This window comes from Macrobrachium rosenbergii, chromosome 23 (assembly GCF_040412425.1).
Source record: "Macrobrachium rosenbergii isolate ZJJX-2024 chromosome 23, ASM4041242v1, whole genome shotgun sequence".
NCBI classification, from domain to species: Eukaryota; Metazoa; Arthropoda; class Malacostraca; order Decapoda; family Palaemonidae; genus Macrobrachium; species Macrobrachium rosenbergii.
The window spans coordinates 51,600,931-51,620,302 of NC_089763.1; the positions used below are offsets into that span (position 1 = coordinate 51,600,931).

Consider the following 19,372-nt stretch of genomic DNA (forward strand, 5'->3'; position numbering starts at 1 on the left):
TCTATCGTTCCGGACACCTCCACCTCTTTTCCCCTCCAGTCTGGGGAACCTTGGCGCCTTCCCTTTATGCTTCCCAGCATGAAGGCACCCTCCTGTCGGGGGTGTGGGCACACGGAGGTTGGTGGAAGGGCATTTCTTCCCTTCCGTCTGGTATCCTCTTATCCGGGTTTTGCCAGACTGTCAGAACGAGCATGGCATCTGTCTGGCAGGATCCATAAGTGAGCCCTCATCTTCGCTAGGGGCTGGACACATCGTCTCCGTTGAGAACTCTAACGGAGTGGCAGGCGGAGAATTCCAAGTTCACGCCAGCTGTGGGGTCTTACCGTGCTCTCTTTGAGAGCCCTGTTTCCTACCCCTTGTGCTCCGAATGTAGCCCCTCTTATCAACAGGCTTGTTTTGAAAATATATCGCTGAGGCATTTCCGGAGACAGATATCACAGATACATTCACAGTGAATCTTCTAACCCGGACTACGCTTCTAATTTATTCAGCGTACAGCTCCCTAAGCTTCCGGAGTCAATTTCCGGAAGCTGAAACAGGGTGTAAGTCAGGCTTGCCCGTTCCGCCTTGAGCCGAAAAATCTTATGAACAGTTTCACCTGGAGAATTAATTTTTTCCCCAGGTGGGCGTTGTTACGGCCCGTCTGGGGCTACTAATGTTACTCAGAGCCTCCGTTCTCATGGGTGTCTACCCTACGAGCAGAAACGGTCTGATCTTGCCGGGCCCTGTCCCAAGTCCGGCAAGAAGTTCATGTAGTTCAAGAGCCCCCCTGCTCAGGCGGTGGTGCAGGCTCTTCAGGTTTCTGCCCCTAGACAGCCGTCAGCCTCTCACTCCCAGCCTCCACCTCGATGTGTGCGGGTTCAGCCAACACATCAGCCCCTTGTAACACCCCCGTGTGTCTCTGCCTCCCCACGTGCCTCCGCGGAGTTTTCTTTGCTTCATCCCGAAAACCTAAGGAAAGAATTTTCACTAGACATTTGGCCAGAGGCTCTGACCCTCAGGGTTATCATAGGAGCAGGGATGCATCCTACTCCTCTCCGAGAAATTGGGAAGGCATACGCTTCAGGGGAGGCAATCAAGCCTCCTCCCTGTAGTATTTCTCATGTGGGTGGGAGGCTGTACCATTTTCGGGGCCACTGGAACTTCAGTCCCTGGACCCAGAGTATAGTTATCAAGGCCCGGGGTGGAGCTGGACTGTTGTCCCCCTCCCCCAATCAGGTTCAATCAGCCTCCGGCCAGAGTTCTGGGGTCTTTGTGAATGGCCTGTCAGGCTTTTTCAGTCTGCCAAGGAAGTTCCCTTCCACTGGAAAAATTTTTCCGGGCGTGTCCCGTTTGTTTTCCTTATTCAATGCGGCAAGTCTCGGTTGCTTACAGTCTTGTGGGTTCGGATCCTACTGCTCCGTGGAGCCGTAACCACCTCTATAGACCTTTCGACACTTCCTTTCACATCTTGGTTGCAGAAAGGTCCTATCCCTTCTTGGGATTCAGACTCGGGGAGCAGGCGTACCCCTTCAGGTTCATGCCCTCCTCAATGCAGCTCCAGAGTCTTTGCCAGTTTGAACAATACCGTAGTTCAACAGCTCCGGTATTAGAAGGCTATGCTAGCTGCATATCTAGTTGCCTGGCTCATTTGGGCACCCAGCGTCGGGAATTGCCTGAGGGTGCCGGTCATTATAATCGGTTTTCTAGAGTCTTTGGGCTTCTAAGTAAACAGGAAGGAATCCCAACTGATTCCGGAGGGTAGCCTTCAGTAGTTGTGAATCCAGTGGAAGCGGAAAGAGATAGCAAGGGCGACCTATCATTTCATCAACTCAAGCATACCTCTCGCCGTGCCCAAGAAAAGGTCTTGGGTTCTCTCCAGTTTGCTTCAGTGACGGTTCTCCTTCTGAAGTCAAAGCTGGAGTTTTTGACCGGGGTATGGCGGAGTCAGGGATGTGTCTCCCTGATTCCTCCTGTTTGAATAGTGGCCTCCGGCCTTGCACAACTATCAAGTGCTTACCGAAGCCAGTTCCTCTCCAGCTTTCCCCTCCGGCCTCAGTATTCCACACCGTCACCTCTCTGGGCGGGTGAGGTGGATATTTTTTGGCCCAATGAAGTACATGGAACTTAGTCGCTCACGTTCCGGCAGTTCCATATCAACGCTTTGGAGGGCGGTGACAGTCTTCCTGTCCTTGGGAAACTTCTTCCCCCCAAGAGGTTTCATTTTAGGCTGGTTCTGAACAAAACAGCAATAGTGCGCTGCGTAAACAAGTGGTTTTGGACTCGAGTTGCTTCATTCAGGTTATGGTTCATTCTTCTCCATAACCAACAGACACAAGTGCCTCTGTCTACCACCCTTCTCGTAGGGGTCCAAAAGGTCACTACTTTTTCCCTATCCAGGGCCTCCCCCCTGGTGTCGGAATAGTCCTTAGGCGGAGCGTCATTCAGGTAGTCTTGTGACCTTTTCCTGGGCCTGGAAGTAGGTCTGTTTGCAACCCAATTCAGCCACAAACTATCAAGCTGTCACGTCTGGTATAAACTCAGCCTCGTCAGCCCCTCAAGCTCTGATGTCCTGGCTTTGTGGTCTTTGTGAATCTTACAGTTTAGGAGGAAACTGATATTGGTCCTGTTATTACTGTTTTCCTGAAATCAGTTAAGGGATCCTACTCTACTGCAGTATGGTTCTGCAGTTAAGTAACTAGCACTCTTCACATAGTTTTCAAAGCTACAGTAATGATGCGGCCGCATTGGCCTCGAGGAAAGTGTTTTGTTGGAACCAGACTCACAGGCTCTTAACTTTCATCCCTAAGGTCTGTGTTCGTCTAAGAACAGTACTCCGTCCACATTCGGTTTCCTGGTCTTTGAGTAATGTATCGGAGTTAGCTTCGGTAACCAACAATCATCTTGTTCTTATCTTTCCTTGTTGGGAAAGACCCAAAAATTTTTAATCAGCTTAGCTTCTAGTGTTAGTTTTCCTGTACTGTCTGCCCTGTCTGGCCAATCAGGAACCAATCATTTTGGTTTCCCCTCATCAGGGTAGTGTTGCTGTTCCTCACCCTAACTTTCTATCTACAATTGAAGGTCCTCATTTTCAGTGGTCACCTTGGAAAGTACTCCCCCTTTTACAAGGTCTATTTCTGTGCCCAGTTTTCTCCTTACAGGCTTTTTAGACAGGACCTCACAATTTTGTCAGATCCTCCCTTTTAAAAAAGGGGGTACTGTCATTGGGTCTGCTATTAGGCAGGAAGTATTTTCTTAATACAAGCCTATTCAGGTTCTATTCTAAGCTCATGATCTTAGACGGTGACCACTTACATTATTTTCATTACATGAATTTAGAGGACCTTACTAATGTTCAGGGTAGAATTCTCCTAGTTTTCAACGTCTCTATTTAAGTCTTTAATAGCATAAGAATGATGTTTATTTCTCTGTTATTATTTCACCGGGTGACACGGGACCCCGATCCAGAAAAAGGATTTTGACAAAGGAAAAATCTATTTCTGGAGAGGGGCCCGTGTCACCCGGTGACCCACCCCTGTTTTTCATTCTCTCCCTCCCATGGTAAACATCATTCTAGTGGGGTGGGTGCTAACATGGAATGCGACTAGTGTTGCCTTGTATACAGTCCGCGAGTAGTGCATGGGCTTGTATCGGCACCTCTCTCGTTGGGACTTTTGACATTGGGAATCTCTATAGGATAAGGTTCCGTGTTTTTGTAGTTCACCCTTTTCCATACACGACTCCATCTAGTGGAGCTCGCTCTGGGGGTAGTAACTCCAGCATTTCATTTAGCTTTCTCTGGTATCTAGCAACGGAATTACCTAGAAATAAGTGCTGAATGGACTTTTTCACCGTGTGACACGGGCCCCTCTCCAGAAATAGATTTTTCCTTTGTCAAAATCCTTTTTTCGCTCAACAGGAAAGCGTAAGGTGAATGGACTTCTATGGAGGCCTGTTACTCATGATGAGATGTATGTTTTTTTATAGCCGGATGATGATAATGGGGGTGAATAAAATGCCTCGTACTGCTATTACTACTATTGCTACTACTATTATTTTACTAATACTTTACTACTTTGTCTGCTATTTTATTTCTACTACTTTACTACTATTTTTACTACTTTATAACTGTTTTTATTTCTACAATTACTTTTTCCACTAAATATTCCTCTTTTTTCCTGAAATCCTTATTTTTTTTTTTTGCCAATGTGGTAAAAGAGATTCATTGATATATACACAATGTTTTCACATATTCATATTTTTCCTTTATATTCTTAACATAAAATTTAGTTGGAGCAAGTGATGATTAATATACTCGCTGTCGACCGGGGGTCTCATGCGGTATGCAAACGTTAGCGGCAATGCAACAGGACGGTGGCGAAGGGGTTAATAAATAAAATGAAGTGATGTGACCAATAAATAAGGATATGAAGTTTAATGAATGATGTGATGTAGACATAATAAAAAAATTTAATATCATTAAAATTCTGTGTGATATACAGTAATAAATATATTAGGAAAAAAATTAGTGTTAAAAATTTTTATACACTAAAAAAAAAGAGATGATAGCAGGAATATCTGCTTTATCTCCCAAAATATCAGAGAGGGATTTACCCCGGAAATATCTTTCCCTTTGGTTAAAATATCTTGGGCAGACCACCAGAATGTGCTCCACTGTTAGTGTCTCATCACAGTAAGCACACTCTGGAGGGCTGCTTCCTTCTAAAATAAACTGATGGGTTAAACGAGTGTGCCCAATCCTTAATCTGGTTAAAATATCCTCTGTTCGTTTGTCAAGCTGGAATGACGAAGACCACGGCAGTATATCATCTCTAATATTTCTATATTTTTTTATTATTGGCAAGAAGAGGATAAGTCCACCTTTCTTGCCATTTACTTAAGCATAAGATCTAATAGGACATTTTAGGTCTGTATGAGGCACTTTTCTTAAACTAGTTTCTGATAAAATACTAGCAGCTTTTGCTTCCTTGTCTGCCATCTCGTTTCCACGAATCCCCACGTGAGAAGGGACCCAACAGAAAGACTGATTTACGCTGACAATAGATACGAAAAAGCCACTCCTGAACTTTTTTAATTATGGATGAAAGCTAATAAATTTTTCAATAGCTTCTAAAGTGCTTTAAGATTCTGAGTATATGACAAAATTAGTGTCACTACTTTGAAAAACTAAATCAAGGGCAGAGACTACGGCTGTTAATTCGGCAGTAAATATTGATGCAGAGTCAGGTAATTTAGCTGTGTACACACTATCACCAAGGGTAACAGCTTAACCAACACCACTATCTGACTTAGATCCATGTGTATAGATCTTTGTATAATTAGCATGGGTAATGTCGTGCTCTAAGAATTTTCCCCTAATCTCTTCTTCAGTGCAGTCCTTTTTGTTAAGAAATTTCTTACATACTAATGCTTCTGGAATAAGCCATGGAGGATATACAGGATATTCTACTTCCAGGACTTTCTGGGATTAAAGATGATTATTCCTAACATCTCATTCAGTCGAATCTGGAATGGTTTAGAAGCTCTTGTACAAGAAAAACTTTGAGTCTGTTTCCTTTAGTACTTGAAAGGAGGGATTTTTGGGAGCACTTTTCATTCTAGCCACACATCGCAACCCTAACTCTTGCCTTCTTAAATCAAGGGGAAAATGATCTGTATCAACATACAGGCGGTCCCGTTTCTGAAATGAGTTCTTCTTGCGTGTCGTAACCCAAAAATCGTCGTAAATGCGAAAATCGTCAAAAATCATAAGAAAACCTTACTTTTAATGCTCTGGGTGCATTGAAAACGACGTAAACTGCATTATTATTGAGTTTTACCCTTCAAATTATGATTATTCTGCCGTTTTGGGGCCAAATTTCTTCCAGTTCGGCTTTAGCTTAACCCGGAACATGCGTCAAGCGGAAATAATTTCTGATGAATATATTTGAAAAGCGTCGAACCTCGCCATAACCGTCGTAAAACCGGGGACTGCCTGTATATGCTTTCAACAGGCGAAGTTCTAAAAGCCCCTGAGCATATTCTCAACCTCATGTTTTGTACAACATCCAGTTCCTTTACCTTGGTTTTACAAGCTGAGGAATAAATTTGACAGCCATAGTTTAGCTTAAATCAACACAGATTCATATAGCCTCAGAAGGGATTTCTTATCAGGCCCCCAACTAAATCCAGAAACAACCTTTAAAATATTCAGACTGTTTAACATTAATCTTTAGTGCATTTATGTGGCTGGCCCATGTTAATTTATGGTCTATAGTCATCCCCAGAAGTTTTACTTCATTTTCATAAGGAAGGATAGACCCTTTTAGACTAAGTGTGGGAACCTCTTCCACATGCCGGCACCTGGTAAATCTTAATGCCGTTGTTTTGGAAGAGCAGAATGTAAAACCATTCTCATCAGCCCACTTAGTAATAGAATTAATAGACCTTTGCAAATGTTTACATACAGACAAGGAATCATATCCTTTGCAGTATATTGCAAGGTCATCGACAAAAAGCAAGCATTTAACGGGGCGAGGTTTTTTCAACCACTATTTATTGCCACTAAAAAGAGTGTTACACTAAAAACGTTTCATTGGGGAACTCCTTCCTCCTGCATAAAAGGTTGGGAGAGGGAGTTTCTCACTCTTACCTTAAAAAATCTGCCTGTTAAAAAGGGATATATACTGTAAACCTGATCATTCTCCCACATATGCCCATCTTGTGCAATTGTTTCATGATGCCAATTCTCCAGGTAGTGTCATATGCTTTTTCTAAGTCAAAAAATATGCCGATCGTCTGACATTGTTTGGCAAACCCTTGCTGGATATGGTTGGTCAGCCTCAGCAAAGGATTAAGGGTGGAGCGGTTTTTCCTGAAACCAGATTGAAATGTCAATATTAATCCTTTGGTTTTCAGGTGCCAAACTAGTCTAGTATTTATCATTTTCTCCATCAGCTTACACACACAGCTGGTAAGAGCTATTGGTCTATAGCTGGTGGCTTGGGAAGCATCTTTATTAGGCTTTTTAATAGGAACAATTTTGGATTTTTCCAGTCCTTGGGTAGAATTCCTGTTTCCCATATTTTGTTTATAATCTTGAATAAATATTTTTTGGCATCATCTGGGAGGTGTTTCAGCATTTCATATATGTGTGGAGAGCACCTCATAAAATTCTCTTAGGGAAAATTTGTAGTTTGTATGGTTCAGATTTTCCCGAATCAAATTTCATAGTCATTTCAGAATTCCTAATTTTATGAAATTCTGGAGAATAATTATTAGGGCTGGAAACTTTAGAAAAATGTTTTCCTAGCTCATTGGCAACTTCAGAGGGCTCTGTGATTAGAGTGTCATTTATTTTTAATGAGGGTAATGGTGACACAACAAATTTTCCACTCAGTTTCCTTATTTTGTGCCACACCACTCCTTGTGGGGTCTTGGAGTTTATTCCATAAATATAGTAAAGCCAACATTCTCTTTTGGCTTTCTTGTAAAAGTGCTGCTGCTTGGCTAAAGCACGTTTGTAGATTAACCCTTAAACGCCGAGCCTCCATTTACAAAAACGTCTCCCGTATGCCGGCGTTGGGAGTTTGCGCTCAGCGGAAAAAGTTTTTCAAAAATCACAGCACTCTTAGTTTTTAAGATTAAGAGTTCATTTTGGCTCCTTTTTTTGTCATTGCCTGAAGTTTAGGATGCAACCATCAGAAATGAAAAAAAAATCATTATCATATATAAATATTGAAATATATGACCGCAAAAAAAAAATTTCATATATAATTTTATACAAATCGCACTGTGAGCAAAATGGTTAAAGCTAACGGGTATTTTTTTTTTCTTTGTATTGTACACTAAATTGCGATGATTTTGGTATATAACAAATTGTAAAACGATCAAAGCAACACAGAGAAAATATTATCACAAAATGATGCATGAATTAATATTGTGGAAGGACGTAAAAAAATGTTTATTGCAATACACTCCCTGAACACCTGAATTAGCCCTGGTTACCTACCAGCCCGAACTATATCCCCAACTCATTACCCACTAAGTGGGTAATTAACTGTCAGCGTTACCAACGCTTACAGGAAAATCCTAACAAATGAGTTACCTAGCGTACCGTTGGCAACGCTGCTGCAAGTCCCGGCTGTGTATGGCCGAGAACCCCAATTGCTTTTTGTTCGCCGTGCTGCTAGGACTTGTCCTACATCAGGCAAATTTTTGGTTATAAGCCCGACCCCCTTATTTTTCGTTTTTGGATTGGATAACGACTTGACTGGTTTTGATCGCCCCCCTGGATTGTTCTTTCTCTGGATTTTCTTTCTCTCCCGTTTTGACTTGGCCTGGCTTGGATTTTGAAATGGATAAAATGGATAAGACACCACCCTTGGACAACTCCTCGGCTTCCACTTCTGCTTCTGCCGTGACGACGGAGATCGCTACCGCTGGAGAAACTGCAGCCCATCGTTCGTGCACCGCCTGCAAGAAAAGGATGAGTACCCTTAAAAACGACAGACATTCGTTGTGCATAAATTGCAGGAAGGTACAATGTAGCGTCACATTGCGATGTGACGAGTGTAGGTCATGGTCGACAACACAGATGGAGGATTATCTCAAGTATAGGAAATCATTAGCTTCTAAGAGTAAACGTAAGGATTCAGCGGTAGAAACTCAGGGTTTTGACAAAGAGGCTTTAGAGTCAGAATTATTTAGGAAATTAGAAGACAAATTGTCAGCCAGCATGTCTAGTTTGTTTTCAAGTTTCATGTCAAAACTAACAGAGATAAAGGATCAGGAAAAAGTTAATAGGGACACAGAACCTAATCGCTCTTTTCAGCTCCCTGCCTGTTCCAGAACCAGCCCTAACGGGTGCTGGGGTCATGGAGAACCGCAAACCTCAAAGGTAGGATCTACCGGCCCCCGGCGCGGAGCAGGCAGTGTCAGCAGCAGATTTCCCCTTTCACCCTGGTAACGTAAGTCCTAAGGTAAAATCTAATTTAGGATTGACGCAGACAGTTAGAGATAGGACGGTAGTAAAGAATCAGGAAGATAAGTTGAAGGTGCAGTCAGAGTCAGGTGTCATTAAGGTTGCGGCTCCATTGTTGGATCCAACAGCGGTTCTTTTTCCCGCAGTAGGCTCTCTGCAACAAAAGGTTGCGAAATCGGTAGAGGATGATTCAATTTTGGTTCCTAGCTCTTCTAGTGTGGATAGGTTGGAAAGTATCCCTTTCTCTTCTTCTTCTAAGTTTCTTCTTCCCCCTCGGGACAAACCTTCGTCCCTTTCAGAGTCCAATTCAATTGATCAATTGCTGAACATTGCAGAGTATAATGCTGATCTGTTGGGACTCTCTAAAGGCTACAGATCTTTGGTTAGAAATTGTTTTAATATTGGGTTTTCCAACATTTTTGAGCATGTTTTGAAAAATCTACCTGAATTTACAAATGATGCTTTACAGGATTATCAGGGGAACAGAATCGGTCTATTTTCTTTCCTTAAAATCTATGGCCTCTTCTGTATCCACGGACATCTCTTCTCCTATGGTTTCAAAATCTTCTTCTTGGCTTTTTCTCAACCTTCCATTTCGGGTCATTCTTCGGGGAGACTTTCGGTTTCTTCTCTCGCTCATCCGAGCTCTCTACCATTAACGGACTTGCCTTCGGGACAATCTTCCACAAATCATATGACTTCTCATCCTCCGGAGCCTGTTGCTGCGGCATCTGGTAGTGCGACTGTTCCCGTGTTCAATGTTTCGGCCCCGGTAGTCTCAACAATCACTCCAGTAGCTAGGTTTTCGGGTAACCTATCATCCACAATCGCTTCGGGTTCGGCACCTCGCAGTTTCCCATGCGAAACTCCTGTGAGCTCCGGTCCGTCTGGTGCGTTCCCTACATGTATGACGTCATCGGCAGGGTCTCCGGTGGTTTCCCCGAGTGTGGCTTCTTCTCTCTTCCCTCCTACTGTACCTTCCTTCTCTACCTTTCCAACAGGTGTCTCTGTTCCTCCGGTTAGGACGGTTTTTGTAGGTTCGGGTTCGGTTGCGGGTCAACATGAGTTTTTCCCACCTTGTTCTTCTTCCGCCCAAAATAGCGGAGTGTCTGCTGCTGCGATTCCTCATCAGCATGCTTCTGTTATTCAGCCTAGTTCGGGGTTGGCGAGTATTGCGGCTTCTCCGTTTTCTGAGGGGGCGTGGTTCGCCCAGGTGTGTCTGGCTCAGCGTAGCTCCACCGTTGTTGGAGAGTGCGGGTTTTGCGCAACCCTTCTCGGCTGCCCACAACATTGCGGTTGATTCCCCAGGTGTTCGTCTTGCGCACTCAGGTATTTCGTGTTCTGGTTAACTGATCCAGCGTTTTCTAGGGGTCAGCCTGTCTCTGTTCCTGTCTCGACTCGGTCGGATCTTTCTGATAAGGATTTCTCTTGCGAGGAAGAGGATCCGGTACGGAAGCCTGTTCTCCTTCAGCGAACGAGCGAATACAAGCGGATGGTGGACTTCATTCATGCTCTTTACCCACAGTCCAAGGCTCCGAAGAACCTTTTCAACCTAATCAGGCAATGTTTGAGTCACTGTTTGCGACAAAAACCAGTGGTGGCTCATGCACCAAAGAATCTAGTTTGGTTTGGCCGTGTCGAGCAGGCATTGAGGGAGGCGGACGGTAGGTTAGCGGCATTAATTGGGTCGGGTAGGCAGGATTCCTCCTTACTTCCTTCTCGTAAGGGTTTTTACAAGGTTGCGGGTAACCCTTCTGCGGGTGTTAGGGTACCTCTTAATGAATCAGTGGAAGCTCTTCTATCTAGGGTCCCTTCTTCGAATCGTTTGGTTTCTGTCACGGCGAGAGAAGCGGGTATTTTGGAAGACACTTTTCGTTCTCAGTCGGAGGCTCTATCCCATTCGATGTGGATGTTATCTGGTTTAATGGGGTTCCTTAAACAGGACGGTTATTCTCCCTCGGACCCGGTTTTGTTCGACAATCTCATCACTTCGGTGTCAATGGGACTGGCTTATCAGGCAAATATATCGGCCGGTTGTACGACCTTCTTCGGTAAGAAAAGGAGGGATTTCTTTCTGAACCATCTACCTCCGCATTATCCAGATATTCACAAAAGGGCTCTGTTGAGAGCACCTTTGGCGCTCAGCAACAGTCTTTTCAGGGAGGAAGATGTAGCTTCGATGGTAAATTTCGTTTCCTCTTCTTCAGCTGTCGAGTCACAGCAAGCCATGATTCGAGTGGCAGCACAGTCCTCTAGATCTCCGAGAGGTTCCAGGATGACATCACCAGCCAAGCGGACCCGTTCCAAATCACCAACCAGGTCCCCTAAGAAAGTCCGTTTCTCATCCAAGACTTCAGCTTCTGCTTCAGATCCGAAACCTTCTGTCCTTAAGAAGGGTTTTCGGAAATAGGAGACACTTCCCTCGTCTGCACCGGTAGGAGGTTGCCTAGCTCCATTCTGGGAAACCTGGAAGGAGTATGGCGGAGAGTTGGGTAGTGGAGGTGTTAAGGAAGGGGTACAGAGTCCCTTTTCATTCCCTGCCTCCTCTATCCAGCTCACCGGTTCATCTTCCCAGTTATTCCCCTTCCTCCATCAGGGGAATAGCGTTAGCAGCAGAAGTCCGAGCCCTCTGGGAAAAAGGGGCATTAGAACCCGCTCCTTCTTCCCCAGGTTTTTACAGTCGGATTTTTGTGGCTCCAAAGTCGGGAGGATCTTGGAGACCCATCATAGATCTCTCGAGTCTCACCGGTTCATCATCTCCCAAGTTTCATATGGAAACTTCTCAGTCGGTGCTGCGGTCGGTCCGGAGAGACGACTGGATGATTTCAGTGGACCTCAAGGACGCTTATCTCCAAGTTCGGTCCATCCGGAATCTCGGAAGTTCCTTCGATTCTCGGGTCCAACTGGAACATTTCAGTTCAGAGTCCTCTGCTTCGGTCTGACCACAGCACCTCAAGTCTTTACGAGGGTGATGTCTCCTATTTCAGAGATAATGCATCGTCGGGGTTTCAGGATGAGGCGATACCTCGACGATTGGTTAGTTCAGGCTTCGTCAGTAGAGGAAGTTTTGCAGGCGAGGACTTCTTACTGAATTTGTGTCAAAAGTTGGGAATACGCATCAACTTAGAAAAGAGCTCTTTGATTCCAGCTCAGACAAAAACGTACTTAGGGATAACGATTCAGACGCGCGTCGTTTGAGGGCTTTCCCGACGGAGGAACGAGTTTTGGCAATGCTGAGCCAACTAGAAACATTCAGATCGAACAGAGCGCAACCTGTAAGCCTATGGAAGAGCTTGCTGGGCAGGATGGCCTCCTCTCTCTCTAATTCCAGGGTCTCGTCTCCGGATGCGTTCTCTTCAGGCATGTCTCAGGAATCGCTGGGACTTTCGGGAAGAGAACGCGTTCATAGTCTGGGACGATTCTTGCCTGAAGGATCTTCGGTGGTGGTCAGAAGAATATCATCTGACCATCGGCGTAAGATTGGACTCCCCCATTCCAGATTTCCATCTGTACACAGATGCCTCGGATCAGGGTTGGGGAGCAACCCTGGAGGAATGTCAGGCCAGAGGCCTTTGGACGAATCTGGATCGGAGGGAGTCCATCAACCACAGAGAACTACGAGCAGTAGAAGAGGCTCTAAGTTGCTTCGCAGATCAGTTAAGCAACAGGACGGTAGCGCTCTTTTGCGACAACGTAACTGCTGTGTCATACCTCAAGAAGGAGGGGGGGACAAAATCACAAACTTTGAATCAAGTCGCCCAGAGAATTCTCCGCTGGTGCGAGTGCCACAGGACTACTCTCGTTCCTCAATTCGTGTCGGGGAAACTCAACGTTTTGGCGGACGCCCTAAGCCGATCGCAAGAGGTTCTAGGGGGGGAATGGACGTTAGTGCAGGAGGAAGTTCAACTTCTATTGAAGAAATGGCCAGCAACCATAGACCTGTTCGCTACGAGACTAAACTTTCGCCTCCCAGTATACTTCTCCCCAGTAGAAGATCCCATGTCGTTCGGGACGGACGCCATGTTGCATTCTTGGAACGACATGCAGACGTATGCATTCCCTCCGTTCGAATGATTCAACAAGTGTTAATGAAACTCAGGATCTCCTGCAACACCGAGATGACGTTGATTTGCCCTTTTGGCCTCAAAGACCTTGGTTCCCGGACCTTCTCGATTTACTAATAGATGTTCCGGTTTTCCTGCCAGAGAGGAAAGATCTTCTCAGACAGCCGCACTTCCATCACTTCCACGGAACCTCCGCGTGCTGAAGCTAGCTGCGTGGAGACTATCCAGCGAGCAGCACGTCATGCCGGACTCTCTAAGGCAGTGGCTCGCCAACTGTCTTTCTGTCTGAGAAGATCATCCAGAAAACTATATCAGGCCAAGTGGGCAGTTTATCGCAGTTGGTGCCGGAACCAAGGTCATCGTATTTCTCTACCAACGGTAGCGAAAATAGCGGACTTTCTTCTTTTTCTGAGGAAAGAAAAGAAATTTTCGTACTCTACGATCGCCGTTACAGATCAATGCTTAGTAGTACGTTCCGTTTCCATCTCCCAGAATTGGCGACCAGTAGAATACTTCACGATCTCTTAAGGTCTTTTAAGATAGAACGCCAGTTCCAGTTCTTCCCTTCGGGCACCATCGTGGGATTTATTTCTAGTTGCGGTGCTAACTGTATTTACTTCAGGGAAAGATATTTTTCTCGTCCTTCCTTAGGTCGTCAGAATAATCGAGCCATTAAAACACTGTCATTAAGACAGTTAACGAAGAAGGTATTATTTCTAGTTGCTCTGGCCACAGCTAGAAGAGTAGGAGAGATTCGAGCTGTCTCAAGAACTGTATCTTTCTCAGGGAAAGATATTTTTCTGTCATATTTGCCGGAATTCGTAGCTAAATCGGAATCGGAATCGAATCCTTTACCCAGAGCGTTTAGAGTAACGTCTTTAGAAGATTTCGTGGGAGGTGACGCTTCAGAAATGCTATTATGTCCGGTCAGGGCGCTGAAGGCTTATTTATCACGCACAGAAAAGATGTTGCCTCACCCGAGAACGTTATTCGTTTCTCCCAGACGTCCTTCACACTCGATCTCGAAGAATGCTATTAGTTTTTTCTTAAGAGAGGTAATACAACAAGCGTCGGCTAATTCTTCGTCTCTTTCGGAACCATCGAACTCCTCTGAACGCCCAAGAGCTCATAGTATTAGAGGGGTAGCGACATCGTCGGCATTTCTCAAGAATTTCTCGGTGTCGGCAATCTTAGAAGCAGCTACTTGGAAATCAGTATCAGTTTTCACTTCCTTCTACCTTAAGGACATTCAATTCTCGTCGGATAAGGGTTACTCGCTGGGTCCTTTTGTGGCGGCCAATTCAATTCTTTAGTAAAGGGTAGATGAAAGGTGGGGTGGGGAGAGTAGGGGCAAGGTTAGACAGCATAAGATAGGGAGTAGTTTTGTCAGTGAATCGGAATTCTTTTACGAAACTGAGGAGGATAGGTATATATCAGGTGGTTTTCAGCTAGATTTATTCAACCTCTCGGCACAGCATCGACAGCAACGGACGGCAATGATTCGAAGCTCTGACTGCACATTCAACTTATCCTCCGTACATGAGAGGCTACAATAGCCACATGGGAGACTCGTCGTTCCCCTCCATACATGAGAGGCTACCAATAGCCACATGGGAGGTTCGCCAGGCTCCGCTACATGCGAGGCTTTGATTAGCCACATGGGAGTTAGTTCCCTTCTTCCGTTGGAGGTTTTCCTTGAATACCACATGGGAAGTAGCTCGACCCAGACAGTACCATGACTCGAGACTGACGTTAAGGGTACTCTCTCCTTTCAGGCATCCCCACCTGTTAAGTAGACTACCAGGTGAGGTTTGTTGTTGTTTTTATGCAGAATAGACGATAATGAGTTACCTGCTTTACTTGTTGGTAGGTCGGTCTGACTTAATTGAACCCACCTCCACTAAATTTTGTTAATCGGGCTAATTCAGGTGTTCAGGAGTGTATTGCAATATGAAGTTTTCATAATAAAACTAATATTGTAATACTTACCTGAACACCTGAATGATTCCCACCCTCCTCCCCACTTCAATATGATTAATGAATAACGCAATTGGGTTCTCGGCCATACACAGCCGGGACTTGCAGCAGCGTTGCCAACGGTGCGCTAGGTAACTCATTTGTTAGGATTTTCCTGTAAGCGTTGGTAACGCTGACAGTTAATTACCCACTTAGTGGGTAATGAGTTGGGGATATAGTTCGGGCTGGTAGGTAACCAGGGCTAATTTATTTCAAAACTGATAAAAGCTACAACCATCAGCTATTTTCTGTTGTATTCTACATGAAATTGCGCACATTTTCATATATAAAAGTTTATGTAACGACTAATATAAACGATGCAAACATTACGACAACGTGAATGAAAGAATTTCTGAGATGTTGGCCGAGTTACCGCAAGCTGACGTAAGGGAAAAAGTTTTTTTCAGAAATTCACCATAAATTGAAATATTGTGCTAGAGACTTCCAGTTTGTTGCAAAATGAAGGTACATGATTGAATATTACTAGAATGTAAGAGTTTTTGCTTATAAAGGGATTTTGACAAAGGAAAAATCTATTTCTGAGAAGGCCCGTGTCACCCGGTGAAATTCCATTGTAGCACGAATTTCTAGGTATAAAATGCTAGATATACCAGAGAAAAAGAGCTTTCAGGAAAGCTGGGCAGTTACTACCCCCAGATCAGCGTCTTCTCCAAGGAAGACGTCGGTATAACGAAGGGTGAGTGAAGGATCACTACCACGGAGTCTTACTCGAAAGATATCTCCCTGTTAAAACCCCCAGAAGAGAGCGGTGAGCCGTTACAGCCCCCGCACACAAACGCCCGCCAGCTCGGCGACACCAGCGCCACCTACCTCATTCCATTTTCTAGCACGTGTGCTACCACTCATTTGTTTGTGTGCTTGTGCCATTTTTTGGATTTTTTCATCCTTAACCATGTCATCGAGCAGCTTTACCATCTCCAAGTTAAGTACCATCTTATTGTGGGGTTTTGTTCCATAATTGGCTGTAATTGTCTCGTTTTTTCACAATTATGAGAACTTATTATGACGCCACGGCGTCCTCCGCCAGCCATGTCGACCACGAGGCGACCCCATCAGTCCTTTTCTGTTGGGGTTGTCTCCTTGTCGTTATATGTTATTCATTGCCCCATGGTTCTCCTCCTGGCGGGTTTCCTGCGGTGGCCCCCTCCCTTGTTTTCGAGTTTTACATAATTGTTGGCCTGACAGCCTATTTTAGGGTGATGCCCCGTCCAGGTCCCCCCCAAGGCTGGGTTCCTTGTTATTACTTAGTCTACATTAGGCTATTTATATTATTTTCTTGGCGAAATGAAGGTACATGATTGAATATTACTAGAATGTAAGAGTTTTAGCTTATAATTGCATTTTTTTACCATTTCGGTCGAGTTAAAGTTGACCGAAGGTTGAAATTTTGGCAGTTATCGTGATTTATATGAAAATATTTCAAAACTGATAAAAGCTACAACCATCAGTTATTTTCTGTTGTATTCTACATGAAATTGCGCACATTTCCATATATAAAACTTTATGTAACGACTAATATAAAACGGTGCAAACATTACGACAACGTGACAAAAGAATTTCTGGTGCGGACGTAAGGAAAAAGTTTTTTAAAAAATTCACCATAAATCGAAAACTTCAGATGGAGCATTTACAGCATATTTCAAATGGATCAGGTAATGATCACTTTCATTTAAATCTTCATTAACAGACTAATTAAAATCAAGGTGGATACTTGTTGAAGAAATACTAAGGTCCAGTGCAGAGAAATGATTATCATGAATCCCTTAACTGTCAACAAACCGACTTTCCCAAAGGGGGTTGTGGGCATTACAATCACCTAGGAGAAGTAAAGGAGCTGGAAGTTGGTTAATTAAGGACTGAATATCTCCAATGTTAAAAGCAAGGTTTGGTGGAAGGTATAAGGAGCAGATTGTTATCCTCTTTTCCAAAATGACTGGAATAGCAACAGCTTGTAGAGTTGTATTTAGTTGTATTGTTGAGTGCTGTAGAGATTTATTAATAATAGCAGTACCTCCATGGGCATGATCACCTGTTTGGGCGATATGATTTAAATATTGAATAATTTAGTCCAGGATTATAAGGAGAGTTGCCTAACATTGTTTCCTGTAGACATTAATCCTGGATTGAATTCTTGCATTAGAACTTTAAGGTCTTCTATACGGGCTCTGAGACCTTTACACTTCCACTGAAGGATATCGAGCATGAATGCTAAGGTGGTAAAATGTGCTACTTTCCATTCTTTGGAGGGGAAGTACTGTTCCTAGGGTAGAGTGGGAAATTCATAAGAGATTGTTTATTTAATCCCTTTTCATCTGAATTGGAGTTCAGGATCTTTGGTTGATCTTCATATTTTTTATTATGATCCTGATGTTCAAAATTTCTGCTGTGATTCTGTGCACCATTAATCTTATTTGTCTTAGGGCGGCAAGACTGAATTGAACTCAGATGTTTTTGTTTTGAACCTACTTTTGGAACCACCTTCCTAGGAGGAGAGATCTTTTTCAAAACACTGAACCCATTTGAAGTATTTATTGTGAAGCTATCATTATTTGGCGAAGTATTTCTCGTGCGCTTCTTTGGTAGCTGTAATTGTCCCTTGGTATTATTTTTGTTTGTGGCTGCTGTGACAATTGATGGCTCTGAGCTAGTTCTATCTAATTGGGGTGGTTCCTTTAGCTTATTTTTGTTTTAAGTATTTTTAGAATGTCTTCCTGAATTATTAGTTAATTTTGGCACACTTATTTTTGGAGATGAATCGGCAGCTATCGTAGAGGTGGCAATTGTATCCACTATGGAAGATAATTTTCTGTGCTTTTGAAGTACAATCTTTGATATTGGACTCCAAAGCACTTGCCAACAAAATTTTCTGACCAGTTTGGAGATTTTCATTATTATTTACAGTCCGAGGAATAGCAGGGTTGTGGTATCTACTATCAGATGCAGTTGTTGGTGGCCTTACATTGCTAGAATTTTTTATAAGTTTTATTACAGAAGCGTAGGTAGAGTTGGCACTTTTGTTTGCCCCCATTACCATGTGCTTTGCTTTGCTAATGTTGACATGTTTGTTATCAGCCACTGCCAACACTCCTTGTTCAAATCTATATCTCAGGCAAGCCCTAGAATTTGGAGAGTGATCACCCTTACATAAGAAACAGTATTGGGCTACTTCGCACCCATCAAAATTATCATGCTCTGCAGAGCACACAGGACATCCTTTATTGTTATCGCAAGAGTTTTGAATGTGGCCATATTCAAAGCATTTGCGACACTGTTTGGAACTTCTTTTTATTTTTTAACCTGCATCCTCTCATGGCCAACAATGATGGTATCAGGTAGGTAATTGGTGGAGAGTGTTAAAAGGATAGCTGCATCCCCACCCAGTTTCTTTACATGAGATACACAAGGAGGACATCGATGGAGAATCTCCTCCTCTTTGAAAACATACAAGTCTTTTGAGTAAACGACCCCTTTCAGTGTGTTAAAGAATCTGTGAGATGAAATACATTCAATATTTCCATTTTCAGGAGGTTTAAAATTAGATAGCGGAATTGCTTGAGTCTCATTACCAGCTTTTATTAGAAGGTTCTTTCCATAACGTTTTAAATTTCCAATGAGAATGGAACCAACCTTGCTGTCAATACATTCAGTGGCTTTTATTAAATTTTTCCCTCCCTCCTTGTAAGATAGCAACATGCCATAAAGGGGGAGGAAGAGCTCTGATACATGGGTCTGGTCCATGTCCTTCAGTCTTAGGAATAAAATCAAATGACTCATCATTTAAGATTTTCACTGAAAACACTTTCGTGCTGAGAACCAAGTTGTTTAGAATGTGGCCATGAAGTCTTTGTTGTGTCCCACTAGCTTCCAAGGGAGAGGAAAATTTAACAAAGGCAGAAAATGATTGCTTATCTTGTTCTAGAATTAATTTAATTCTCTCCACTTTGCCAAATTGTTTTACTACACTGTATAAAAATTCATAATCTAATGACAAGCCTACGTTAGTGCAATAAAGGTCCCTATTATTTGAATCAAATCCACCAGATTTACTAACACCCTGGTGTCTTACTGTTCATGCCAGTTGTTGTTGCCAGTGCCGTTATGTCGTTGGATCCAGGGGAGGGAGAACTAATAGCCAAATCCATAAATTTAAACCAGTCCACATACAGAAGTCCAGAAAGTGCACAACTGACACCCAAGAGCCTCCACACAGACCCGGACAGCGCATCAGAAAGGGAAAACCAGGCAGCTTCTACTGCCCAGCTTCCCCACCCCAATACACTGCCAGAGCCCTCAAAGAGACCCCAAGATG

At 43.7% G+C, this 19,372-nt stretch overlaps 1 protein-coding gene across 2 annotated transcripts in view; it reads left to right on the forward strand.

Moving 5' to 3' along the window:
* LOC136851628 (divergent protein kinase domain 2A-like) overlaps positions 1 to 19,372 on the forward strand; it is a 178,835-nt gene that overhangs the window by 92,243 nt on the left and 67,220 nt on the right. The window lies entirely within an intron of this gene.